This window comes from Marmota marmota, unplaced genomic scaffold (assembly GCF_001458135.2).
Source record: "Marmota marmota marmota unplaced genomic scaffold, marMar, whole genome shotgun sequence".
Taxonomy (NCBI): domain Eukaryota; kingdom Metazoa; phylum Chordata; class Mammalia; order Rodentia; family Sciuridae; genus Marmota; species Marmota marmota.
The window spans coordinates 35,124,071-35,151,389 of NW_026000005.1; the positions used below are offsets into that span (position 1 = coordinate 35,124,071).

The 27,319-nt window shown below is 48.7% G+C and overlaps 2 long non-coding RNA genes across 4 annotated transcripts in view; one reads left to right on the forward strand and one right to left on the reverse strand.

Annotated features, from left to right (window-relative positions):
* LOC125618227 overlaps positions 1 to 27,319 on the reverse strand; it is a 78,904-nt gene that overhangs the window by 21,153 nt on the left and 30,432 nt on the right. The gene's annotated exons all lie outside the window — the stretch shown is intronic.
* LOC125618226 lies at positions 1,480 to 14,655 on the forward strand. 3 transcript variants are annotated; one of them, XR_007349483.1, is made up of 5 exons: positions 1,488 to 6,577; positions 8,571 to 8,766; positions 11,295 to 11,353; positions 12,095 to 12,320; positions 13,357 to 14,655. It is a non-coding gene; the product is annotated as an uncharacterized LOC125618226 (long non-coding RNA). The 3 variants fall into 3 exon arrangements; XR_007349484.1 differs by having other exon boundaries at positions 1,480 to 6,577; positions 11,295 to 12,320; XR_007349481.1 differs by lacking the exon at positions 11,295 to 11,353 and having other exon boundaries at positions 2,282 to 6,577.

The window sequence follows — 27,319 nt, forward strand, 5'->3', positions numbered from 1 at the left end:
CCTCTCTCCCTCTCTCCCTCCCTCCCTCTCTCCCTCCCTCTCCCTCCCTCTCTCCTTCCTTCTCTCCCTCTCTTCCCTCTCTCCCTTTCTCCCTCCCTCTCTCTCCCTCTCTCCTTCCCTCTCTTTCTCCCTCTCTCCTTCCCTCTCTCCCTCTCTCCCTCCTGATCATCATGTGAGCTGCTTCCCTCTGCCACACTCTTCCACTATGAGCCTGCCTCACCTTGAGCCCCAAGGAATGCCGTCAGCCACTTACGGACTAAGACTTCTAAAACTGTAAGTCCTCAAATAAACTTTTCCTCCTCTACAATTGTTCTACTAGGGTCCTTTAGTCATAGCAGCAAGAAAAGTTGACTAAAACACACTTCTCCATAGAAGATACATGGATGACTAAAAAGTACACAAGAAGATATTCAACATCATTAGGGAGGGAGGGACAAATCAAAACCACAATGACATACCATGGAACACCTATCAGAATGGCTAAAGTTTCAAGGACTGACTCTACTGAGTGCTGGAGAGACGTGGAGGTACGGGAACACTCCTAGTGTGATTACAGAGCAGGACAACTGGCAAAGCAGTCTGGAGTTTCTTAAAAAGTGAACGCTATATCTGCCATGTGATTCAACCATGCCACGCTGGAGTATTCCCCCAAGTAAAATAAATCACATGGCCACACAAAGACTTGTGCAAGAAATTTCAAAACAGCTTTAATTGTAAAAGCCAAAAACTTGAGATAACCCAATATCCTTCAGCAGATGAATAAATAAACAACTTTGATAGGTCCATCTAATGGAAAAATACTCAGAAACCAAAAGGAATAAACTATTGATACTCTCTACAATATAAATGGAAGAAGCCAGACCAAAGAATGTACATGATGCATTATCCCATTTATATAAAATTCTAGAAAATTCAAACTAATCTTGAGAGACAGGCAGATAGATCAGTGGTTATGTTGGGGAGAGAAGCAAGAAAGAAAGATCACAAAGGGCCACAAAGAAACCTTTTTAATAGGATGGATATGTTCATTATCGTAATCGTGATGATGGTTTCATAAGTAGGTACATGTGTCAAAATTCATCAAACATTAAATATGTACAGTTTGCTGTGTGCCAGTTTTACCTTAGTAATGCTGTTTTATTTATTTGTGTCTGGTAGACAGTAGAAAGCACCCGAGAAATATTTGTTGGAACTTTTTTTAAAGAAAGGATTAACCGGGCACAGTGGTACATACCTGTGAACTTCCGACAGGATCGGAGCTGCACCAACTCTTTATTTCCTATAATCTACGTAGAAGTCTGCCTTTTATCAAGGTATAATACCTTACTTAGGCTTAAAAATAGTGCTTATTCTTCACCACAGAGTCATAAATGTATTGTAGATCAAATATGGCATCCGAGTGAGCTGATTGTTCTTACCGGCTGCGTCATGATATAATAATCCAATTATGAATTTTTGATACATTTCTATTAAACTTTCTTGCCTAGGTAGAAACCCTCAAATGGCCATTCCAGAGTCTAATTCATGCCTCTGCATCCAAGGACTATCTCATTGAAGCTCATTATGTCTTAAGCAGTTTCCACTTGTCAACATGTGTTTCTTATCTCACAAGTATTTTCCCAGCAGCCCTCTGGGAGTCAGAGAGCAGATACATTATCTCCTCATTACAGATGAGAAAACCCAGGAACAGTGGAGAGGAGAGATGTGCCTGATCTTACAGAGCTAGTCCCCCAGATGAGAAAACAAAGTCCTCAGTCATGGGACAGAGCTGTGGGTCAATGGCCTTGCTGCCCCACGGCCAGTGAGTGGAAAAACACTGTCTCCAGCCAGTATCTCACGGAGGTCATGACCTTCACTGGCTCTCTGGGGCTGGAGGAGTCTATTCTGTAGGGTTGGCCATGGAAGCCTGTGACACAAGCATCCCAAATCTTACTCACTTTGCCGAGAGGGGGCCCAAAGCTGATGGCTGAAGGAACTACAAGACCCCATGGGTCTGGAAGCCAAAGGGATGCCCTTTGTCTCACTCAGCCCCATCCCCAAATCCAACGAGCCAGTTAAATAAGCTCCATCTGTGCTGGGGCCCCCAAGGTCAGAGCAAGCTGTACACCTCCTCCATCCACCACCAGAGCCACTGCTTGGGAATGGGCTCAGCTGACAGGCAAAGAGGGGCAGGGCCGATCTGCAGAGGGCTGATCTCTGCAGGCCCTGGGAGCCTCGCATCCAGTTTAGCATTCCAACATTACAAGTTCCCTATAGCAAGGCCACAAACCCAAGAGGTCAGTTGAAATGCTAAAAGCTAGCATTGAACAGTGCCAGACCCTTCTCTCTAAACAGCTTTGAAATTAACCAGCCAGACACCAACAGGGATCCACAGGTCCAGAATGCGAGATGGAGGAGCAAGGTATTCAGGAAACTAGTGAATGTGGTGGCCAACAGCCCACAACCTTGGTATAAGCAAACCTGCCTTTAGACCCAGCTCTTCAGTCTCCTGATTTGCAATCCCAGACAAGTGATTTGATCTCTCTGAGCCTCTATTTCCTCATGGAGTGGATGGGGATGATAGAAATGCCCCTTCCTTGGGTGGCATGAGGATTCCATAGGCTAATGCATAGAAAGAGCCTAGTAAGGCACAGGGCACAGTAAGTGCCTGCTAAATGGGAATTGTTATTGTAGTTCTGACTGCAGAGAGAAGCAAGGAAAGGAGAGCGCCTGGGTTTGAGGGGCTTCCTAAAGGTCCTAAGGAGGAAGAGGGTAGGATTAGTACCGAGGAGACCAAGGTCCAGAGGATGGGGAAGGAGCAGGTAGATGCTGAAAGCAGAGGAGGTCACCGAGTCCTCTGCTTCCCTCCTCTCTTTTCTAATTATTGTTCTCCTTTGACAGGTGACCAAAAGGGAACTCAGCAGGCTGCACGGCAGGATCCCATAGCAGTTCTGGTTTCTGCATGGCTCCTATTCCTGCACTCTCTCCTCCACCCTTTGTCAGGACTGGATCTCTTCCCACCTGGAGATCTGCTGGGGACAGGATGTGCCTTCCAACACCCCCCTTCCAGCCCAGCTCAGCACATAGCTGACCTGTTCAGCTCACTCCCGGCTTCCCCTCTCTGCACCTGTGGATATATGCTGGCGCCTGCACCCTGATGAATGAAAGAAACCCCACCGCAGGGAGAGCCCCACAGAGCCCAGTGGCCCACCCACCACCTGAGTCAGAAGCTCAAGACATAGACCTTCCAGCCGTGGGATGTTGCAACACCTACACCAGCAGCCCGAGGCTAAATAAGTACAAGGCTGGGAGTGGAGGAAGGTCCATGGAGATAAATCACCCAGGCCCTACTCACCAGGAAAAACAAGCCACCCAGTCACAAGGTTGGCAGCTTCATATGTCGTAGAGGCAGAGACACAGAGAAAAGGCTCCAGGAGTTCCGAGAAGGGAGTTGAGCCTTCCAGCTGGAGGAAAGGAGCAGGCATTTGACCCAGGTGGCATTTCTGTGCCCCAGACAGCCAAATCCATGGAGATTTAGCTCCTGCCTTTCCCTGGTGAGATGCAGGAACAGGTGGTGATGGAGGTGGCTGGGAGATTGTGCCCTGAGGACCTTGAAGGGAAGCCAGGGCTGACAGTGAGCTGTCCTCACCCTCAAGCCTGCTGCCTCCTCAGCCTTCCTACACTCTGCCTTCCCCACTCCTGAGAGCTCCCAGGCTCAGCCTGACTGGACTTCCACGCAGAAGGAGTCTCCCAGAGGCCCTGCAGGTGTGATCAGAAGACCGTTCTGATCCCATGATGGGGGGTTGGGAATCAAAGGACTCACCTCCTCTGTTCTCACCTGAGTCCTTGGGCTCAGAGGCGGCAGAGGCATCCCTTGTACCTCAGTCATTCAACAAGCAGGAAGGAGTCCCTCTGTTCCCCAGCCCTGGATGGGAAACTCAAACTACACCACTTCCTGGGACCTCTCCCAAAGACAGAATCCCCAGGTCTTCTTTCCTAGTGTAACTTTCTTTCAGCCCTTTACTTAACAAACATTGGCTGAGCCCCCACTCTGCCAAGCTCTCCCTCCTTTTAAAATATACATTCTATTCTTCTAACACTATGGTGGATAGTGTTATCCACCATATCCTGTATTGCTGCTTCTCATGTTCACACAGCCAGGTTGATCCAGCTAAACTTTTTGTTTCTGCAGGGCAGGATCTCATTTGTCTTCTCCCCCAAGTTAACTGTCTTAATCCTTTTGGAGGCTGCTATGATAAATACCATAGACAGGGTAGTTTATAAATCACAGAAATTTTTTTGCACCTCTAGAAAAAAAATTTTTTTTTTTCTAGAGACTGGAAATTCAAGACTAAAATATCAGCAGATTCAGTGTCTGGTGAAAGCCCATTTCACATCCCAAATGCCCCATCTCTTAATACCATCACCTTGGCAGTTAGGATTCCAACCTGTTAATCTTAGGGGGACACAACATTCAGGCCATAGCAGTAATTTATACTGAACTGGGCACATTTTCCCTGATAGAAACTGAGAAAGGAATGAGAATGCATTCAGACTCTAGGTCCCTAAAAAGAAAAATTCCTAGGCAAGCTGTATATGGAAAATATTTAAGGAGTAATAGCACACAGGCAATGAACAACCAAAGGGAGCCCAGGAAAAAAACAATGTTTTTTCCAAGTCCAACTCCCTGGGCCCATGACCTTGAGGCCTCAAGTTCACCAGGCCCTATCCTACATCTGATATTTTCTGTCGCCATCTTGAAATTCTTAATTCTATCCTTGAGTTTTTTTCAACAAAATTCAATGCGACATGGGCATACATGTGGGTGTGAGAAAGGAGAGAATGCCTCCCACCAATCCTTGCTCTCCATTGGCATAGAGCACTTGCAATGCCCCACACAATACATGGCAGTTTAGCAAGATGCAAAGCAAGCACAGAGTGGGGTGCAGCCATGACTGAATACCATAGGCACCAACAACCCCAAAAGGCTACATTTTCACTCAAACTGGAACTGCCTTTGAACACAGAAGGAAAGAAATGGCTTCTGAAAATTATGAACAATCAAGGAGGCCTACCAAATCCTTTCTTCCTTATGTGGGTTCTCTACATGAGCCAACCATTTATTTACACAACAAATGATGACACAGAAGAAAAGAGAAATAGAGGACAGTGGGTGGATGCTTTGCCCTTCTTCCCTCCCCCTGTCATCAATAAGCAGAGGTGCAGTTGGTAGAACACATGCATCTCAAAAAGTGAAATACAAATAGTGGACTTGGTTTTGTGAGGACCTCTACTATGTATGTCATGTATGAAAGACGACTATGCAATTTTCATGAAATAGCAAATGAAATGTGAGTGTGTAATTTTGGTGATTTCATAGTTAAACACTTTTATATGCAACTAAAACTGACATTGCTAATATAAAGAAGAGTAAACCCGATAATAATAACTTGATTTTTAAATGCTCATTTCCTTGGAAATGTATTAAATGGCAAAGTAAAAACACCATGAGAAACCATGGAGGAGAGGAAAGAGCTTTATTTTAATTACCTTTAATGGCACTTTTCCCCACTGAACAGGGGCCCACATTTTCAATTTGCACTGGGACCAGCCAATCATATGGCCAGCCATGGATGCATCCACACAAGTACAGATGAATGTCTATTTATGTAAAAGAGATGCTATCCCAGAAACATGGCAGGGGAATATTGGTAAGGATTAACAATAAGATAACAGTGAAAGAAGTTTGGCAGAGTCTAGCAACGATCAGACCAGCTGTCAACAGGTGAGCATGTATACTTCTTCCCAAGTCTGCGTTCAGTGACATCATGTTGTAGACTGGTGGCTGTAATGGAAGTACTTGTGCCATGGAAATCAGCAGACACTACAAATCAGGCTTCCTGACCCTCCCCAAGAGTTGGTGTTCAAACTAGCATACAACTATTTACAGGTCATGCAGCTCAACTTCTCCATGATACAGAAATGGAAAGGGAAATAATTGTCCACTGTTTCAATCACTTCTAACCAGGGTCCCATCATGTTCTATTTCTGAGGTCCTAGCATCAAAAAGAGTGACTCTGGGGAGTCCATTGGAAACCAAGGTCCAAATTAACATATAGAATGCTGCCAGATATCCCAGTGCCAATCCTGCCCACTGCCCCCTGGATGATGCAAGCCTGCCTAGGACACTATTGAGGTCAAATAGGGCTGATCTGTCCTCGCTGCGTTTTCCTGTCACCAGGCAGAAAGGGTAACCTTTGTTTGTAAATGCTGGGTCTCACTCCAGAACATGCTTCTCGACCCATAATTGCTTTCAGAGCATGCTGTTTCCACTTAGGGAAACCTGAGCTTCCTTCCAAATGGCACTGGACATGACCTGAATTATATGTTTGCCTCCTGAAATGAACACGCAAGTCAAGCCTGATGCCTGCAAGTCACAAAGGCCTTGGGATGTAGGAGGAACTGGCAAGGAGTTGGCTGAAGTGGGGAAAGCCAGGCTGTCTGGAGAAACAAACCAGAATCAGAGCTTCCTACAGGTCCAGATGCCACTCAGAGTACCTTCTTGTGCTGTCTCGACCTGTGCCCAAACCCACTCCAGGTAAGACTCTTCAGCCTGGGTACTGGGGACTGAACGATGCCACCTCTGTCCAAAGTCTTCATTCATTAATGCAAAACGCACTTGTGAATCATAGTGTAGACATTGGAGATATAGCCCTGAGTAAAACATGTATCCTGTCCTTATGGGGCTAACAGCCTAGAAGCAAATAATCATGACTTAAAGGTCCCAACTGTTGTGACCCTGGAGAGGTGGCAGAAGTATGCTAAGATGATTTCAGGGAAGGGTGTGGGGTCCTGTGTGTTGTGATAAGAGGTGACATTCAATCTTGACATTGAAGACCAGACTGGTAGTGTTGGACACTTTGCGGTTTCAAAGCACATCAATGTACTTGATTCTAATAAGCATGTTATCAAATAAAATTAAAAAGATGGCATCAGCTGTATTTTCTAGAGGTAGAAAGGTTCAAGGTGGTAACTAGTGAAGGAAGCATAGGACTGAACCCAACTGATGGGAAAAGAGGTAAAGAGCTAGCTACTGTCTAGTTATCAGGAGTTTGTCTGAGAATCGGTATGGGCAAGGCTGTCCTCCATGCCGTTCCCATGGTGGGTCACTGCCTCGGACCTCCCCCGCTTTGGCTTCTTTCTGTGCAAATGCCCACTCACTCCTGTTCACCAAAAGTCCCTGACTCCTGAGCTTCTTCCTCAGTCCCAATTTCCCTCCGGCCCCACCTCATCTCCAAGGCCAGCACCAGTAGGCCCACAGCAACACAACAATCCCCTAAAGGGCAGGCCACTGGCCAGGTAGCCCGGTAGGTAGATCTGAGTCCTGAGGGAGAGGGTGGGATCTATAATCCCAGCAGCCCCGTTGGCCCTATCCACAGTTGTGCCGGTCCCTCTGGCTGCTCAGAATCACCTGGAGAACTTGGGGAATACAATTTCCTGGCCCAATATTTGGAAATTCTGTTTTAGTAGATTCTGTGACCAGGCTAAGAAATCTGTATAATTATTAAAGTTCCCAAGATGAAATGAGAGGAGTACTGAGGGGCTTCTAATTTTATTGGTCCTATTTTGCTTAAGCAATGCCTATAAATACAAGGGTGTTCACTAGAGTATTTTGCAGAGCACATTAACATGAAAGGGGGTAGAAAAATCATAAAGCTCTCCAGGTAATCAGATTAGCCAGATTTGGGAGCCCATCCTCAAGACCCTGGGAATCATCTCAGGAGTCAGCTCTGTCTTCAAGTAGAACTGCCCTTCCTGCAAAGCCTACTTTCCTCCAAGATTTCTGAGGAAGGAGTAGCAAGGACTCCCTCCTCGTCGGTGCTCTCAAACCCTCCCTACTGAGGGGTGGCATCTCACAATGGCTCACCTCCATCCTACCTGTGAAGCTTGCCATCCCTCCACTCTGCTGAATCTTGACACCAAGAACATTTTCCTCTATACCCAAGGGGAATGGTAGCTTCCAGAGTGGTGATAAAGGTTCTAGATGAAGATAACACAGAGCTTTGACGTGAGCTTGTTAAGATGAGGCAGGAATGGGTGTGGGGAAAGAAGGGGCGGGAGGAAAAGGGAAACAGGGATTCTCCTGACACCTCCACAGGGAGAAAAATGACAGGAGACCAAGTGTGCTCGTCTTCTCAGACTTCTATATCAAAGTACCACATGCAGAGAGGCTCCAAAACGGAGATGTATTGTCTCACAATTCTTGAGGCTAGAAGTCTAAAACTCAAGGTGTTGGCAAGCTGGTTCCTTCCAAGAGCCACGAAGCAAGACTCTGTTCTAGTCTCTCTCCTTGGCGTATAAATACAGTCTTCGCATGGTCTTCCTTCTAAGTGTGTCTCTGTGTCCAAATTTCCCCATTTAATAATTCTAATAAGGACACCAGTAATACTAGATTAGGGCCCATCCCTAATGACCCCACTGTAACGTGATTTTGCAGTACTGGGGGTTAGGACTGCAACATGTGAATAAAGAGAAAGGGGACGACACAACACAACAAATAACCCCAAGGAAAATTTATTCTGTTCTCTCAGAATAAATAGCCCCAGCCCTCTGCCGGTTCCTCAGAAAGGCACAACTGAGGCCCAGCACTGCAGGCGGCCTGTCCGCTGGAGCTTCAGTGAATCGGCAGCAGGAGCCAGAAGCTGACCCAGCAACCTGGACTCCCAGCCTGGAGCAGTCACCACAGGCTCCTGCAAAGCCAGAAAGCAGAGGCTTCGGAACGGGAGAGTGAGTCTGTCCAATACCGTGTGGTTTGTTCAGAGAACCTTTTATTTATTTTAAAATATAGATGTATAGAGAGCCGCCTGCCCTCCAACATATGTGAAATAGCCTCTGTTCAGAAGATCTGCAAAACCCCAAATTGTCCCCACTAGGTTCCCAGGAACTTCTTTGCTGAGCTCTACTGGACCTCAAACCCCACTGCCTGGATGGCCTCCAATAAGCCATTCCGGTCACTCTGGAGTCTAAAAATCCCTCACATGACCCCCATCCCCACCCCTCCTTTGCCACATCATCAAAACTAAGCCCATACTCAGTTTAAATTCAAAAATATGCTTTTCCTTTGTTTCAAAGTGTTGCGTTAACTTTTAGGTAACAGGGAAATCCTGTCCTCAGTCTCCCAAGGCTGGCCTGAGAACTTGAATTTCCTTTGAATACTTGAGAGAAATCCCAATTCACCCAGCATGGCTTAGCACCTCTGCCCTGGCCACATAACTCCAATCAACCTCCAAGCTGGAATTCAGAGGGCACCTTCTCAGAGTCATCTGGAAGGAGGTTATTGGCTGGGGAAATTCTGAAATTGAACCTGGTTCTCTCTGGGGTCCAACTGAATCCTTAGCTGATGAACTCAGCTTCCTGTGGATTTCCCATTTGGGCACAAAGGCGTGAAAAGACATACTAGGAAATCAATGCATAGCTAGAAAGAAGCAGGACTCTCGGTAACGATCAACAGGACTATGGAGAACTTTCGAGCTACAGCACAGGGATTGAGGGGCACACAGGGGTTCCAGCTGACAGGCTTGGCTCCCTGGCTTCACAGTCAAAAACAGACACAGTGGCAAGAACACTCTTAGATGGCCAGTGTGTCAGTCATTTGCTGTTTGCTCCCCACTCTCTAGCTCCTTGCTGCCTGCTCTGCCTTGCAGAAGACTACATTTCCCAGGCTCCCTTGTCTGCTGGCCTTGGAGCAGCTTTGCACAATGGGCAGCAAGGGAGAGGCTGCAGGAAGAGGGAAACAACTATTTCTGCCCCTTTCCGCTTTAGGAAGTAACTCAATGAGAGCCTCTACCCGGTGCCTCTGGCTCCCACCACACAGGCTGGTCACAGTTTCAGCTTCTGCCAGGTGGCCCCATCCTGGATGCCAGTAATGCCACTGCCTCCTTTGCCCCTCCTGTCCTAGGTAGGGGCATTAGAAGCTTCTGTGTCATTCATTCCCGTCTGATTTCTTAGCTCCCCTATCTCTGTGCTCAACTCTCCATATACATACCCAGAGTGACTCCTGTTTTCTGGCTGGCCCTGACTCATACAGCAAATGACAGAAATCCAATTCAAACCAGCCAGGAAAGAGGAGGAATTTATTGCCTCACAGAAGGAAACTCTGGGAAGGCCAAGGTGCAGCTGGGTGTCGAGAGCAGCTGGATGCAGAACCCCCTGCGTTGCTCATCTCCATCTCCGTTGCTCATCTCCGTGGGCCAGTCCCTTCCACCAGATAGGTTTCCTCCACATTCCTTAGGAATTGGCCCCCAGCAGCTCTCAGACTCACATCTTCAGGTTCAATGACAGAGGGAATATCTGTTTTCCCTCCAGTTTGAATTTAAAAGACACCAGGCAAGGGCTTCTACTGGCCTGGCTTAGAACACATGCCCACCTCTGTGGCCAAAAGACGAGGGCCTGGTGGATACAGCCTACAGGAAACACGTGGTCAAGAAAGCTTCTAAGAAAATGGGCACCCACTAAGTGCTAAGGCTTATTGGGAGGTGCAATCTCAAGGCAAAGAGAGTGAGGGACAGGAAAGGAAAGCAGTGCCTACATGCAGAACAAGGGATGTGGCCCAGGAAAGCGCTGTCAAGCTGTCCACAGCCTCTCAGGGGCACAGCCAGGTTCTTGTTCACTTAGGACATCTTCACACATCCTACTTGTAAATTCTGTGCCTGAGAACATTCCATCATATAGAGGAAGGGGAAGGATTTTGTCTGTGGAGTCTCCATCTCCTGACTCTTGTAGGTCAAAGGTGGCCATGCCCCCAACAATGCCTGGGTATTGCATCACTTTTCCTCTTGAAGCAGCCCCTGCAAAGGCATGAAAAATGCGAGGCATGCCCCATGGAGCTTCTCCAGAGAGCAGCCTGGAGGGAAGGGGAGGGGAGGAGGATCAGGCCAGGCCAGGCCCACCGTGCCAGGAGCAAAGGAGCCCAGAACTCATCCTGGGAAAGATGCTGGAGCCCAGCACTCATCCTGGGGGAGTGGCCACCGGCTATGGCTGAGGAGCATCTTGAGCAGGTGTGAGGTTGTAAGAGAGGAAAAGCTTGCAGACATTAAGGGGACAGGGTGGGAGAGGCAGGTCCCCAAAGAAGAGCACCGCTCCAAGGGGGAAAGGATCATGGATTTAGGCACAGAAGCCTCCCAGTTGAACAACACAAAGTTGGACCCCGGCAGGATGTGTACCTGATGCTCACAGCCAGGGCAAGCGGAACCAGTGCAGGAGACGCGGGCTGGCAGGGGGCACAGGGCCAGATGATGTCCTCCCCTTGCCCACAGCTCTCCACCCTCAGTCTCTCCTCTTCTGAATATCTGCCCTGCACCAGGGACCATTTCAGGTAACCAATATGTGGTTTGTACCACACCCATGTATCCCAAATCCAAGCACTTCTCACTTCCTGCACCTGGACTAAGCCGTCGGCATCTCCGATGCTCTGCAGGGACCATGCCTAACCGGCCCAAGCTTTGCTATCTCTGCTTCCCTTTCGTGTCTTCTAGGCACAGCAGCCAGAAGATCCTTTTAAAACCCATGTCACATCATACTTGCCTCCTTCTTTAAAATCCTCCAAGACTTTCCATCGCAATTAAAACGCAAGCTCATTATGCCCCCACCTGACCTCACTTCTGGGCCCCTGGCCCTCTTCCCACCATTCTCTCCTCCCAGCACACTGGACACTTTGCTGTTCCTGGATCCCAGCCAGCACCTCCTACCGCAGGGGCTTTGCTCTTGCTTTGCTCTCTACATATCCTTTCTTCCTCCAGATATCATCTTGGCCCACGCCCCTGCTTCTTTCAGTTCTGTGATTAGGGTAACATCCTTGGAGAGGCCTCCCTGGTCACGCAAGCTTAAATGGTATTTCTGCTTCATGCTCCTCCCCTTAACCTGTCTCACTAGACCTCACACCACTCACTACTCACCAACATCAAAATGCACGTGTGTGTGTGTGTGTGTGTGTGTGTGTGTTTCCCCCCCTCTCCATTTGAATGTAAACTCCATGCAATAAGGGACTCTGTTATCTTCCCTGCTGACACTAGAACCATGCCTGGCACTGCCAAACTCTCGGGAAATATTCCCTTAGTGAATGGATTGGCCCCCAGGACACCCAGTGCTGAAACAGATGTAAGAACTAGAGTCTCAGGTTTGGTTCTCCAGCCAGAGGGGTCTGGAAAGTCCCAGAGACCAACAACAGATGGGACCCATCCTGCCTGCAGTTTCCAAAGCAGTTCAAGGATGAGAAGAGACTTTGATCTGTCAAAGACAGCCACCAAAGAGACCAGACTACCACTAGTGCAGGACACTTCAAGGTGAGCCCAATGGAGTCACACAGGGTCTGTGCTTAAAATACTGTTTGTTTTCTATTTTTAAAACATTTGTCATGGAGTGTCGGGGGGGAGGGGAGATCAGGAATCATCTAGGTCAGCTCTCCTGCTGGGCATGTTAGGAAACTTCGTCTCAGAGAACAGAAAGGACTTCTTTCCAAGGGCCATGGAGAATTGGTGGCCAAGTCTGCTCCCACGCCTGTGAGTTGTAGGTAGTCTCAGCCCCTTGACCACTTAAAGCATTTAATTCTAGGGACATTGACCCATTTTTGAAAGCAGATTCTGAGAAACTTACAGACCTGGATTACTAATGGGAAACGGCTACTAAAAGAAGTTTTTATTATATTCAGATTTAAAGCAATAAAGTGGTTTTCAATAGACTGAGAATTTTCCTACCCTTAAAAAAAATAGTCTGTGTAAACATCCTGAAGGTGAGGACCACACTTGTCTGACTGACCAACACACTTCAGAGCCAAGCAGGTGTCTGGCATGTGGCAGGTACACAGTATTTTACAACTGGATTAATTGTTCAGGAGACTGGAAAGCAATTCCTCTGGAAGCAAGGAGCTGGGCTTGATGTGTGGTGTGCTCCCATCCTCCCTGCATCCATCTGGAAGGAAGATGCAGAAAGGCTTAAATTTTAAACTGAGGGTGGCAGTGTTGGAAGGACCAACAAAGGGGTTTCTCTGATTTGAATAATTTCACTCTCTGGATTAAAAAGCAACAGCTTTCACCACTCAGCACTCACAGCATTTTTCTCCATTTAGAGAGTTAAAAGAGTTGGTGCGAAACCCGTTGAGTTATTCATACCCTTGTAAGGTTTGACTTAAGTGGGTATGTCACAAGAAATGTCCCAACGAGGCTTTGGTTATGAAATTACCAACATTTTCCAACTGCTGTCAAATATTAGGGAGAAAGCTACCTTATTGCACTTAGGGATTTGCCTCTTCTTCAGTGTGCTTGTATAACTTGAATTTACTCATAAATGGTTTCAATAACATGTTCTATTCCTTTTCAACAGGAGAGTCGATCATGAGCTACAAGGCTACCACTGCTACATTTCCTATAGCTCACTTCTTTTAAGACATAAGCAAACCTCGCATAAGCTGAGACAGCAAATCTAAATCTCTAGCCAGACAGCAAGCATCCCTGGGGAAGTGGAGGACAGGATCACCCTCCAAGTCACACAACGGACTTGCCCTGGGCCATTCTCCAAAGGCCCCACTCGGGCCTTCCTCTGAACTCTGGGCTCTCCGCAGCTTGAGGAGTTCCTGAACCACAAGAATATTCCAGCCCAATGCTCAGTGCTTCCTTCTGAACACCCCGGGGACCTGGGCGTACCTCTGCCCAGAGGTACCAGCCTCCCTGCACCAGACTGGAGAAAACTACCCCTGGAGCATGTGCACACCCAGACTGCAGGGACAGCCTCGCTGGGCTTCTGCAGCCAGGGCACCCACCCATACACACACAAGAGTTCCAGGTTCCCAGTGGGGTGGGGTTGGAGAAGCAGCGGGGTGGCCAGGGCCCGGGGACAGCTCTCCCAGCCCCATATGTTCCAGCATCAAAACTGTAATAATCTGCAGTGCTAAACTAGAAGATATTCTTCCTCTTGTTATAAAGGCTATTTTGCTGCAGAAAAAGAAAATGTGCACATTTGTAACTCAGAGTTTGTAACTCTGAAGTCCTTAGCCATACATTAAAGGAATCAGCATTTCTACAGGCACCCTGGGCCCTACAATGTCAGAACTGTGTTTGGAGGGCAAGGCATCCCTCCCCATCAGGGCCCCGGGACCCACAAAGCCCATGGGGAAGGAAGAGGAATTGGAGAGCCAAGCCTAAGAGCACCCTCCACCCTCCTTCTGAGAGTAGAAAGAGGCTTTCCTGGGAGGCAAAGTGAGTAGCCAGGGTCACTGCACTGTGGAGTGGGCCATTCCCAAAAGAGGAAGGGAAGAGGATGAGATCAGAGCTTGAGGGTAGGGGTGAAGGAGGGCACCAAAGGGACTTCAGAAGGGCCTCTCCAGAAGGTACTTCTTTGGCACATCAATTCCCTACAAGGCTTCGAAGGATTTGAGAGATGGTAAAGAGGCTGGAAAAGGGGGAAGGGGTATGTCTGGTTTTCCCAAACCTTGGAGCTACAGGCTGAGGAGTGGAGTTTGTCGCTAAGTCAGCCAAATGAAGAAGCTGTTCAGGGGGTTCTCAGAACCAGGCTCAGAGCTGCCCATCAATTACTGCAGACAGGGCCAGTCCTCCACAAGGCACAGTGTCCAGGGCCCACACGACCTCAAAACTGTTTCTATTTTAGTCTTTCAAAATCAAAAGAAAAAGAACAATAAAAATTAATAATACTGTATTTGTCTTTATAACAACATAGTCATAAAATATCATTTTTCTATGAAGGATCCACTAAGGCAAAATGCCTCAGGCCTGCAGAAGTCAACCCGTGGCTCTGGCAGCATAGGCCCTGAAGGCCACAGCCCCATGGGGAAATGGACCTCAGATCTGATAGCATCCTCAGCATTGGGCACCCAAGTATGAGAAGCAACAGCAGAGCAAACTCAGGGATGCAGTTAAAGCACTTGCTAAGTGCTACCAGTTCAGTGCCTGGTAGGCCTATATACTTATGGGAAATTACTAAAGACTGGTCATATCTACTAGACACCAAGGATTAGTTTAGTCTGCAGGGCAAGAGCACAGTCTTTGAGGTCAGAGGAATCTGGATTCCAGTCCCTGCTTCACATATCACTGAAGGTGTGATTTGGGGCAAGAACCTCCCTCTCCCTAGCTGGTGAATGTGGATAACACCCTCAGAGGGCTGCAAGCAGCTGCACCAGCAATAGCTGCTCAGTTAACAGTGACCATCAATACAGAAGGTTTCAGGAGCAGCCAAAAGGAAGGTCCCCATAAGCACTTCCCATCCCAGAACATCTCTCTTCCTGGTCTGTCCCTCACCTCTTCAAATCTGCCCTCCAAACTTGTTCATTAAGGTCCAAATAAGACAGCAAACACAGGGAATGTGGTGTAAGAGCAGAAATTGGGCAGAGCCTCAAAGCACCCATCTGCTCAGCAGCCAGGAGGCATAAAAAGCACCAGGCAAGGGCCTCTGAAATAATCTGGACAGCAGATTCCTCATCCAGGGCTGGAGAGGAAGGGAGAAGAGGAGCAAGAGATGGCCACCACCCAGGGAGAGCCAAGCTGCAGAGGTCTCCACTCCTGCTGCTGGGGGTCTGTGGTCTCCTGCACTAGGCCAAGTGGGTTGGTCATTTTCCCCTTGGCATTAATGTGCCCTTCCAAGGTCATTCCATGCATTCCTCCACCTCCAGGCAGGGCTGATAAGAAACCCCAGAGATACTAGGGGATCTTCTTGATTAAAGGTCAGAAATCTTCCCCTCTCCTTGCACACTTTATGCAGTTCACAAGTATGTCAGAAATTATGTCAAAGACATGGAACTTTCTGGTGATCTAAAATCCTGCATTGGCCTCTGTCCTTGCTGTCCTGCCATCCACCCCATCTAACTTGCACCTTAGAGCTCCAGGAAGACACTCTTAGAAGAAACTAATTCACAGACCATTTTGCAAATTTTTTTTTCTAATTGCTGGATGTTTTTTAAACTTTTTTATATTAGAGTAAAAAAAAAAAAGAAAAGAAAGAAAGAATCAGGTAAATCCAGACCAATAACCTGATTTTCTAGAAACTTACTTTGTTGGACTAAAATCAACAAAGTAATTTGTTTTTATTTCCCAAACCAAACAACATGTGCAGATCTAGGCTCTAAATTCTGTACCCTCTCCTGACCAGCTCATCCCTGACGCAGAACAAAGTCAGATCAACAGACGGGAGAGGAAGGGCGGGCTAAGCAAAGCTCATGCCTTCCGGCCCAACAGCCTAATTTCCATCAGGCCAAGCCTGAGACTCCTGTGGTCCGGCCACGTGGTTGATTATGATTTGGAGGCTGACAGAGATGAACAGGCATCTTTAGAAGCTAGAACCTTCCAGTGGCTGCCCACACACACAGAGGGAAGCAGAGCTTGTTTCAAACAAAAAGCCATATCCTGAGATTAAGGCATCAATCAGCAAGCACCAGGGTTGTGTATCAAACATCTGAGAAATAATTTATTTAGAGGATCCAACCTCAGAACTTAGCAAATAGTTTCCAGAGAGATAAAGCAACTTGGCCACAGGACTCATCCTAGCTAGGACTGGGGTCCAAGGAGGTCCCGACTCCCCAAGCCCTCCTTTGCTTCTGTGACACCCCTTGCCTTCCTCACCCCAACTAAGCAGCCCAGGTCTCACCAAGTTTGCATCTGAAGTTATCACAAAGAAGCAGGACCCAAACCATCTCTTCCCCCACCCATTCTCCCCCTCAACAATAGCTAAGTGAACTCAGCTGAAAGTTTCCAAAGAATTTCATTTTGGGGCCAAGCCCAGAGATGGAAACTTTTAGCCTGGGAAGGGAATTCATCAGGACGCAGAGCAAGTGAAAACAGAGGGTGGAATTAGGAACAAGAAGGGCATCAGAGCTTCCGCACAGCTGGCCCACGGAGGGAGGCCCAGGACCCTGCCTGGTCCAGCCTGCAACTTCACCCAGATGGAGCCCCAGCCTGCAACTCCGCAATTCAGTGGTACCTGATTAATACCATGAATGCAGTGTCTTAAGAGCAAGCAGAGTACAGGGGACCCAGGAGGACCACACATGCCTCGACAGTAGCCAGCCCTGCTCTGGCAAGTGGCAGAGACAATGCTTCTTGGGGACATATGGGCTGCTCCCTGAACTTAGAGATAACCCAAGAAGGCTGCACAGGGAAAAGCTTCCCTCAAGAGTTGAAAACAATGAATGGCCACTCAGGAGTTCACTGGCAAGCTCAGTTCCAGAAGCCAAGTAGAGGCCAGCAGCAACTCCTCCAGCCACACTCTGATTCGAACTAAGGCTCCCCAGCCCGAGCCTGCACCCAGGGAAGTTCAGAGATGCTTCATACAGTGAGTTCTCACTTACTTACTTACTCGGGTCCATTCCACACACAACCCATCCAGTGCCCAGGAAATAATGACAGAAGCACAACTGCGAGCAGGGACTGTCATCAGAACGACTAACAGATACATTCTCCCCATTTTACATATGAGAACACTGAGGCATAGGAGTTCAATCACAACATCCAGATTCACAGAGCTGCTAAGTAGTAGAGCTGGGATTTGGGCCCACCTGGGTGGTCTAGCTCCAAGTGTAGAGCCCTCGTTACCCTGCTCTCCTGCCCTATAAGGACAAGAGCTAAACGTAATGGGAGTTAGATGGATTCAGTTGCCTGCTGTTGGTTCAGCCCAGGAGGCATCCTGGAGGAGGAAGACCCTAAGGAACTCTGAGAATGCAGAGGCAGCTGTGCTAAGGAAGCCGGGGAGGAGCAGAATTGCAAGCTCAGGACCCTCAGAGATGACGTTCAAGCAGGAAGCAGACATCCCATGACCACATGAGGGACACTGAGCACTTGGCTGTCCCGGATATGTCATTCCATAAGCTTGCCTAGTACCCAGAATTGTCCCATTAAAAAAAAATAAAATGTATTTCTTTAGGACCAGAATGGCAGGGTCCTTGGATCTGAGAGAGAAGGGAGGTACACAGTACAGCCACAGACCTCCAGCGTGGCCCTCAGCATGGGCCCCAAGGCCTCCCCAACACACCCCAATTTCCTTTTCCTAAATCCTCTCTGTGCCTTGCCCAGCCTCCCACAGTCCAGCCATGCTGGGAGAACTGATGTCTCTTAAGGTCATACTCTGCAGGTCCTGGCTTGTTCTGTCCCATTGACCTGAACTGAAAACTCCTACTCATCTTTCAAAGCCCAGCTCCAACATCATCATCCTGCTCAGGGCAAACTTTCCAGAATTCTACTATTATTTATATATATCTATTCCTATCTATTCATTTTCCTCCAGGAAAATGAATCACTTTTGTATCCCCACAGGAGTGAATGCTGCCATATGAGTACCTCCTCAGTACCTCCTCAGCATAACTCGAAATGCAAACTGTTGTCTTTATTATTATTGTTGACATAGTTTTATTTATTTCTGCTTTTATATTATGGTTAAGTATGTGTGTGTGTGTGTATATATATATATATATATATATATATATATATATATATATACACACACACACACACACATACACAAACACATAAGTCAATATATAAATATTTATGCCTAAATATATATAATATATATAACGTGAAGTTTTCCATTATTCCCATTTTAAGTGCACAATTTGGTGGCCTAAGTCCATTCCCTCATTGTGTAAACACTGTCACCATCCTCATCTTCAGAACTGCCATAATCCCCAACAGAAACTCTCTACCCTTGAAACCACAAGCTCCTACAGCCCCCTCCAAGTCCCCGATACCCACTGCTCCGGGTTCTGTCTCTGGATCTCAGTACTACAGATACTTGGTATGCATGGAAACTGGCAGGATTTGTCCTCTGTGTCTGGTTTATTTCATTTCACTAAATTACTTCAAGGTTCATCTCTGTTGTAAAAATATGTCAAAATCTCCACACCTTTCAAGAACAATGTTCCATATATATGGAAAGATCACATTTGTTTGTTAACAGATATTCGGTTTGCTTCCTCCTTCTGGTTCTTGTGAATAATGCTTCCAGGAACACATGCACAAATAGAAAGAGGGGGTGGAGCACCAGGTGAAAGGGCCAAGTTAAGAAAGGGAGCCCCAGAATCCTTTGACCCCAGGGAGGGTGGGGAGAAGAAGCCACATCAGCCCCCTCTTGCCTCTCTCTTCCTCTGTCTCTTAAGAGGAAGGGCTCCAATGAGCACATGTCAGGGGCAAGGAACATGCTCAAGATCATAAGAAAACGTTCTGTGATGCTTTTCTCTTGCCAGATGCTGTCCTAACCACTCGTGCCTATGAGCCCCCTTAACCTTCGGATGGTCTCCTGCACAACACTGCTAACACACCCAGAACCGCAAGCAGAGCTGAAAGCAGAGCCAAGTTCAAACTTAGACCTTCAAGTCTTTCTAGAAGACCAACCCTCCTGCCCTGGCCAAGGAGAGGGTTCTCAAGCTGCAATTGGCATCAGCTTCTACCCTAATCAGGGAGAAGGGGGAACTGGAGATGAGGAATGGGGGACTCCAGCAGAGGGCTGCTTGGCCTACCCAGGCTAAAATCTTCTGGAGCTTGAGAAGCTGAGAGGCCCAAAGTGGGCTGGAGGGGTGGCTGGTCCGAGATGACACAGGGTGTGATCTTGAAGCCAAGAAGAATCCTGGATGGGGACTCTCTGGGCAGCCTCAGTTTCTGCAGGCCTACTTGCCTTGGGAACCGCAAAGCCAAAATGTAAAGGAATCTCTTTTCTAAGGAAAACACATACTTATACATTCTGAATAATTTCCCATGGAACAAGGAAAAAATAAACACAACACCCCAAATGGCTTTGCACTTACACATGGCTTCAAGTAAAGAGAAGTGGGAGAAGAAAATAAAGGGTCAGGGGAAAACTCGACTGGTTCCAAACCTCAGAAACAGCCTGGGGGCTCAGAAAGGGTTGGGAGGGTTAGGAGGTTGGGGAGGGGAGGGGAGCGGGCCTGAGGGTGAGGTGCAGCTGGGGCTCGCTGGCCCCTCTTCTGAGAGCTCCTTGCCCATCCTTGGAGTCAGATCTCACACATGGAAGGGGGCCTTCCAGCTAAAGGGGCAGAAATTACAAAACCACAACCCACAGCCTCAGACTGGGTTGGAGGCCACGTGCATTGTGGGAATTAGCCAACTAATGGCAGTGAAGGCAGAATAAGGATGAAGGCAACCATCAGCGCCCAGATGGCCGGGGGGCAACAAGGTCAGGAGAGTCCAGGGGACCAAGGAAAAACAATTAAGTGGAGAGCTGCAGACTAAGAGTATCAGTCCAGAAAAACCACAGCAGAGAGAAAGGGTGGATAAAGGGCAGCGTAATCATGGACAAATCCCTTCACTTCCCGGGTTCACTCAGTCTCCCCTGCACACAACAGGTACACTGTGTGATTCCCAACCTCCCTCCCTGACCATTCTCAATTAGACAGGGAGACAATGGAAACTGGGGGGACACTTGCAGAACAGGGGCCTGAATGATAGACACTTGAGAGTCAAGAGAATTTGGAACAGCTAAGAGTCAATTTGCACTGCAAATCAGACCCAGGGGGAGCATCCTGACTGGCAGGGGTCCCAGGCTATTGAAAGTTTGGCAGCACCAAAGTTAGAGCAGCTGGCTCGGATTTGCTCTAGCAGAAGATCACACCATGAGGGGGTTTCCGGGTCTCCAGGGCCCGAGAGCCCCACTGTGCCCGGGGCAGCTGAAGAGTCTGAGCTCCCCCCACGGCAGTGACCGCCCTACCCCATGCACACAGCACTTTACTGGCAACAAGTCCTCTGGCTCCACAACCTCATTTGACCCACTCAGCTGCCCAGGGAGGAAGGATGACTCCTCATTCCCACTGTACACGTGAGGAAACTGAGGCTCTGGAGAACTGTCCACTACATTGGTAAGCCACATGCCTGGCAGAGCCAGGAATGAGTCCATGCCTCCAACCCTCTTTCCAGAGAAGACATCACATGGGCCCCAGGAGTGCCATTATCCCCTAAGTATGCCTCACTGGGAGAAGCAAAATGCACCTCTGCCTAGGTCCCCCAACTCTCAACCCCCAGGAACCACTCAAAGATGCTGAAGGCAGAGACCAAGTGACAAGGACACGCAGCTAGAGCCCAGGAGACCTGTGTCAAAGGCTACTTGCCCTTGGGCAAGTCACTATGTCTGCCTGAGCCCAGTTCCTTATCTGGAAAAATAGGGGCTACCTTAGATCAGTAGTTTCTAAACTTTACAATCAGATCTTTACCCCAAAAGAATCATACTAAGCCTTTAACTAAAAACAGGAGGACTCTTCCAAGTGAATCAGAGGAGCAGCCTGGCAGCAGGAACTGCTTATTGTATGTCCATCCCTCCCCTGAGGACCTTCCACAGGACCAAAGACAATGAAGAAAATATTTCGAAAACCACCAAACTTCATCCATTCCCCAGGGCCACTGAGGAACAGAACTCAAAACCTGGCATGGTCTCTTCTCTTTGCTCATGTCGTCCTCATTCTCAATCACCATCCAAATGCTGTCAACTCTCAGAATTTAATTCCAAGTCACAGCAAATGCCTACCTAACCTCTACCCTTGGTTGTCTGTATTACTTAACTATTAACTGTGTAACAAAGTCCCCTAAAGTTTAGCAGCTGGGGGATAATAGACATTACCATCATCTCACACAGTGTTTGAGGGTCCAGAATCCAGAAGCAGCTTGGCTGGGTGTTTCCTGGCTCAGGTTCTAATATGAAGTTGAGTCAAGATGTCAAGCAGGGCTGGGTTCATCTTGACTGGGGCCGGGAGATCCACTTCAAGTGTGGCTCACCTCACTAGCATATACGAAAATTTGGTGAGGCCACATGGACCTCTCATGATATGTCAGCTGGCTTCCCCATATGAGTCATCCAAGGGCAGTAACCAAGCTGACTGCAATGCTTTTTATGACCCAGTCATGGGAATCCTACACAATCACGGTCACCATATCTTAATAGGAGTAGGTTACTAAGTATAGCCCATAATTAAGAGGAGAGGTCTCAATCTCCACCATTTAAGGAGAGGAGTATCCAAGACTTGGAGGACCTATATTACCACCACTACATTCTCCAAGACCAGATTGGCCATGCTAACACCCCCTCATATCTAAGGGGACACCAAGTCCTCTCATTGCCATCTCCAGACATTCTACCCACTAAGGAGCAGAATGTGAGGGTGAAGAGTGTGGATGCCCAATCTGAACCCCAACTCTATCAATTTGTAGGCCTCCCTGGGCCTGCTTCCCCATATTGAAATGAGGATAACAGTGCCATGATAGTGTGAAGTTTAAACATTCCATGTGAAGCCCACAGGACAGTGATGGGCACATGGTAAATGCTAAGGAACCACTTGCTACTGCATTTCTCACATTCTTACCTCTCTCCACCTGCAGAGGTCTAAGCAGTCTTCACCTCTTGCCTAGATGATTTACATAGCCTCCTTTTTGGCCTCCTTAAACCCACTCTTATTCTCAAATATGATCTCTACAGAGCAGCCAAGGAGAACTTTGCAAGGTGTACATTTGATCATATTAATCACCCAGATGTCACTACCATTGCTTAAAAGCCTTCAGGAGTTTCCTATTGCTCTGAAGATGAAGAAAGCCTCCCTCTTGCCTGCGAGGCCCTACACATTCTACTCGCATCCCCAAGTTCCTCTCGGGCAAGGCTCTGCTCTCTCTGCCCCTTGGAGATTCCTTGAACACACCAGTTCCTGTCTGCCACCATGCCTCTCTGCCCATGCCATTCCCCCAGTGGGGGGAAAAGTCCTTCCTCGTATCACCTTCTCTTACCTACACAAAGTCTAATCATCCTTCCAAACTCAACTCAGTGTCATTTTCCAAGGAACCCCTTCCTGACCTCTGAATATCCTTCAACACATGTCCCAGTCTGTAATTACTTCACTAGTCCCTCTCTCTCCCACAGGACACTAGGATCCATGATGGCAGAGACCACACCCAGCCTTGCTCACCATTGCTCACGCAGCCCCTAAGCCAGAGGCCCCCACACAGCTCTGTTCCCTGCAAGTGTTTCTGGATTGAATAACAAAACGCTCTTATCTCTCAGGTACTTGTAGTGAGGGTTCCAAGATCTGGGATTTGCAAACCGATCCTCCATATCCACCCCTCCTTTCTTGACCTCCTGGAGGTGCTGACTCACCCAGTCACCCCTCAGCTGGGACACCTATCACTGCCCAAAACCTGTGTAAGCATAAGCAGATGCTGGGCTCCTCGGAGGGCAGCTCCAGGAAAGGCCCACCTTACTCTGGGCTGGCTGGGGCTCTCCACACCTATGAGAAAGGGACAGTGGACTTCATCCATGGCCTCCTCAGACGCCTGGGAAATGCACACACTGGCCTGGCTTCCTCAAGACTGCACCCTGGCAGCCCAAACCATGGCCTTCTCTAAAACTGCCCTCCCCAAAACGAGGGTCAGGCAACACATTCACCCTCCATATAGTTTTCTTCTTCACCCAACTCAAGTCACCTCTCAGGGACGTTTTAGCTCCCCTAATATTCCCAGGGCCCTGGGAGGGGCAGTATATGGTGGCATGGGGAGCATGCCTCCTAGGTTTCTGACCAGCTGTTCTGTCAACATGCTGGAGGCCTTGGGAGTCACTGTCTTGCTGAGAATGTGCTCTGACTCCTGCCTCTTCCTCCCCATGCTCAGTGACTCCTGCAAGCACCAAAACTCCATATGTGCTTTCCAATTTCTTTCAAGTTACTTCTTTCATCTCTTTCCCCAGCCATCCTCTGACACTGGCGACACTCCGCCACACAGAAGGGACTATTCCTCCCTGGAAATACTGTGCCCTGTTTCCAAACTGAGCACAAAAATCCAAGTCCGGCCTGCAGGAAAGAGAGCTTGCTTCTGACATTACACAAAGGCCCTCTCTTTGCCCATGACCTCCACAATTGCCCTCCTCGGCCTTTCTCGTCCACACAGCTAATGTCTTTATTCTGGGCCTCTCCACTCCATGCCTCCTCCTGGTGTGCCAGTATTAGGACACTGTTGGCTTCCCAATGTCAGAGGCTCTCCTGTTCCCACCACTAATGTCTCTCAGTCCCCACCTCTCCCTGTCCCAAGTTCTAGCATAAAACCTAACAGGAAGCCAAAGAGAGGATTTGGTCCCCCTCTCCTTGGGACACAGCTTCCTTGGCCCTCACAGCCCTCTGGCCCCCAACCCATGCCCAGGCCCAGTGGCTGTCTCCCCTGCCTTGGGCCCATCCTGAGCCTCGGTCTTGGTACCCCACTTTGGTACCCCAGCCCAAAAGCCCAGAGCCCTTTTCTTATTCTTGTTCCTTACTCTTGGCCTGAGGACCTGCTACCAGAGGACAGACACTTTGAACCATCAGTATTCCTGAAGACCCACTAGTATGACACCTGATTCCCAACCCTAGTCCTCTATCCACTAACATGAACTTGACTTTCTATTCCCTGTCCCTTACAGCCCCAGCACTTTCTACCCTCGGTCTGCACCTTGTCTTCTTCCCAGCTACAGGCCTCCCTCAGTTTATTCCCTGCATGAAATGACCCAAAATACCCCCCCCAAATATCCCTTGTCAAGCATTTTTTGAACCCCAGAGTAGCTGTGGAAGGGACTTAGAGCTGTTGCCCTAAAATATAATCTATTCCTTTTATACCTGTTATATTATTAGGCAAACTTTCTTTCTTTTCCTGAGAATCTGATGAGTGCTGGCCTCTATTTCATGCACTGGGATTAAAGCAAGGACCAAAACAGACAGGACCCTCTGCCCATAGGAGCTTGCATTCTGGGGAAAGTCCACCAAAGATGGAGCCAAATTGCAAGCAGAGTTTTATCTGCCCATCCCAAGGCCTCTCACTCACTAAGTGGAGTCAGCCTTTGCAGCCCCGTTATTGTCACCTTTCAAACTCAACTCCTTTTCCAGCTGTGTTCTCCATCCAGGAAAGGGACAGCTGTGCCTCGGGCTCCCCCAGTATCTCCACTGCTTTTCCTCCCCCTTTTTGCTGCCTCCTCATCCTCCTAGGTCAGAGTCACTAGTCAGCACTTTTACTTGCTGAAAACATACATCCATCCCCTCTCCAGTAACCCCTCCCCTTTTGTTTGGTCTCATCAGCATGGCTAGCCTGTCCTGCCCTCCACGAAGATTGTCTCCTCCCCAGAGGCTGCTGCTGGAGTCCACAATGACAGGGGAACTGAACATTTCCCAGTTGGTCACCAGCCCTCAGCAGAGCTTGGCCTGGGGCCCATGCAAGCATCTCAGGAGATGAAAATCAACTTTCCTGGCCCGGGCCCCTGGCTTTCCAGTGAGAGCCACAGCCTCCGCAAGTGGCTGGCATGCACTCTGGAAAGGACATATGGGATGATAAACAGGACTGTGGAGCCCTGAAGCCTGCAGGCTCCCCAGGGCAGAGGCTTGGTCCCTTCCATAGCAGTGGATCCGACACGTGCTCCATAGTTCTGGTCTCCATGCGGACTTGATGCACAACCAACCTGGGCCAAGGTATTGGCCTTTGGGACCCCTGAGTCATGGAACAACTAAAGAACTCCTGAGGGCTCTGGGGTTGCAACAAGAGGGGAATGTGAAATGCCACATGCCACAAGTGCCATGTTCCATTGGCTCCTCCTTCCCATACGGGGAATATTCTTGGGTATGGCCTGACCACAGATCCTCTTGTATGGTCACATGGCCCTGGCAGCAACAACCAGCGACAGCACACCTCCCTCCTTTTTTTCCCCTCACAGGCATTTAAAAAAAAAAAAAAAAAAAAAAACACCATCCCATCTCATAAGGCAGATAACTAGCCAGACACCAGCTCTCGGCTGATCGGCTAGCCGCTGCCAAGCTGCCCTTTCTGCCACCTTGGTCAGAGTGTCCCTTCTAGTCCAAGTTTCCTATGTTTCCTATGTCCCTTCTAGTCCCAGTTTTGGACCAGTACCACACCCAGCCACCCTCTCCAGGGCCCTGGGACCTGGTATAGATGGAGAGGCCAGGCCAGGTCAAAAAGAGGTGGCTTTCCTAGGTAGTCACAGAGAACAACACACAAACAAGCAAGTTAAATGAAGACAAGAAAGGGCTACCACAGAAGCCTAAGTGATCTCTGACCCCGCAATGACAGAATGCAATTTCCGCTGGAAACAGACATAGGATGACTGCATCTTCCCCACCAGTTCCACCTTCCTGGGTCAGAAGAGTTTTGAATTAAACAACATGAGTTAGCATTGGCACAAGCCAGTCCAGGGCTATAGCCTTGGGTGACCCAGAAATAAGCTAAGGAGGGCATAGTGGCCTTAGAGGGCCAGCTATATAGGGAAGAGAAAGGGGTCCTCTCCACTGACCTTAGGAACTTAGCAAGACTCTAGCCAGGTCAAAGTTGCCAGGAGAGGGGGTTGGCAGTGCTCAGAAGTATAATTGGAATGATGGTGGCCAGAGGACGGGGGTCTTTCTGAAGAAGGCAGAAGAGGGTTGGTTATAAGAGAGGTTGGTTGGTGAAGAGTCACCATCTTCCCTAGAGATTGGGGTCACTACACAGACCTGGGAGGGACAAAGTCTAGCTTCCAGATGCCAGATGGGGGCCAGGAATGGGTGCATGATGCTGAGCTTTCTGTCAATTCTCTCCTCAAGCACAGAAGTTTCTACTACAGAAATGCTGGGAAGGAACCAAGATGATCTCAGGACCAGGGATCCAGCCAGCTTTGGCTGCCAGAGCTGAGCCCTTGAGCCTCAGTAGCCCCAGCCCCACTTGCACCCCCAAGCACAGAAGCCAGCACAGTGAGCAGGTGGGTGGAAAGGGGAGCAGCTGAGCACAGCTCGGACTGCCCTCTCTTGTCTGCAGTGAGGGTGGGGGGATACCAGTTCTGGCCTCCCTGGGCGTAGGTCAACTAGAACATTTGCTGCTTCCTTATTCATCTGGTGGAATTCCATTTTAGTTTTCACTTAAAGAAGGTATACAACTAATGCAAATCTCCGAACACAATGATGCCCACAGATCCTTCCAGTCCTGACATTTTAATGTCCTCTCCGCTAGTCTCCCCAGCTTCTGGCAGTAAGAGAAGACTAGCTAACCTTCAGGGTTATCTTCTTCCACCCTGAACTACCTGATTCTCCCTTAATATCCACTTAAACTGGCTGCCAGAAACCCGTCTTTGACTGCTGTGGCGCCCCCACCCCCGTATCCACAGCAGAGTCATCTTTACCAGGGGAGCACACCCCAGGCCTGGCAGGGCCCTTTGACATTCCTGGAAAGACCCAGCTGCTGAGGTTTCTGGCGGCAATCCTAGGGCTCCCATTCCGACTCAACTGGAGCACAAGCCTCCTGACCATGTGCCCCAGAAGGACCCACGGATGTGGGGGGGGGGCGGGGGCTCTCGTACTTCC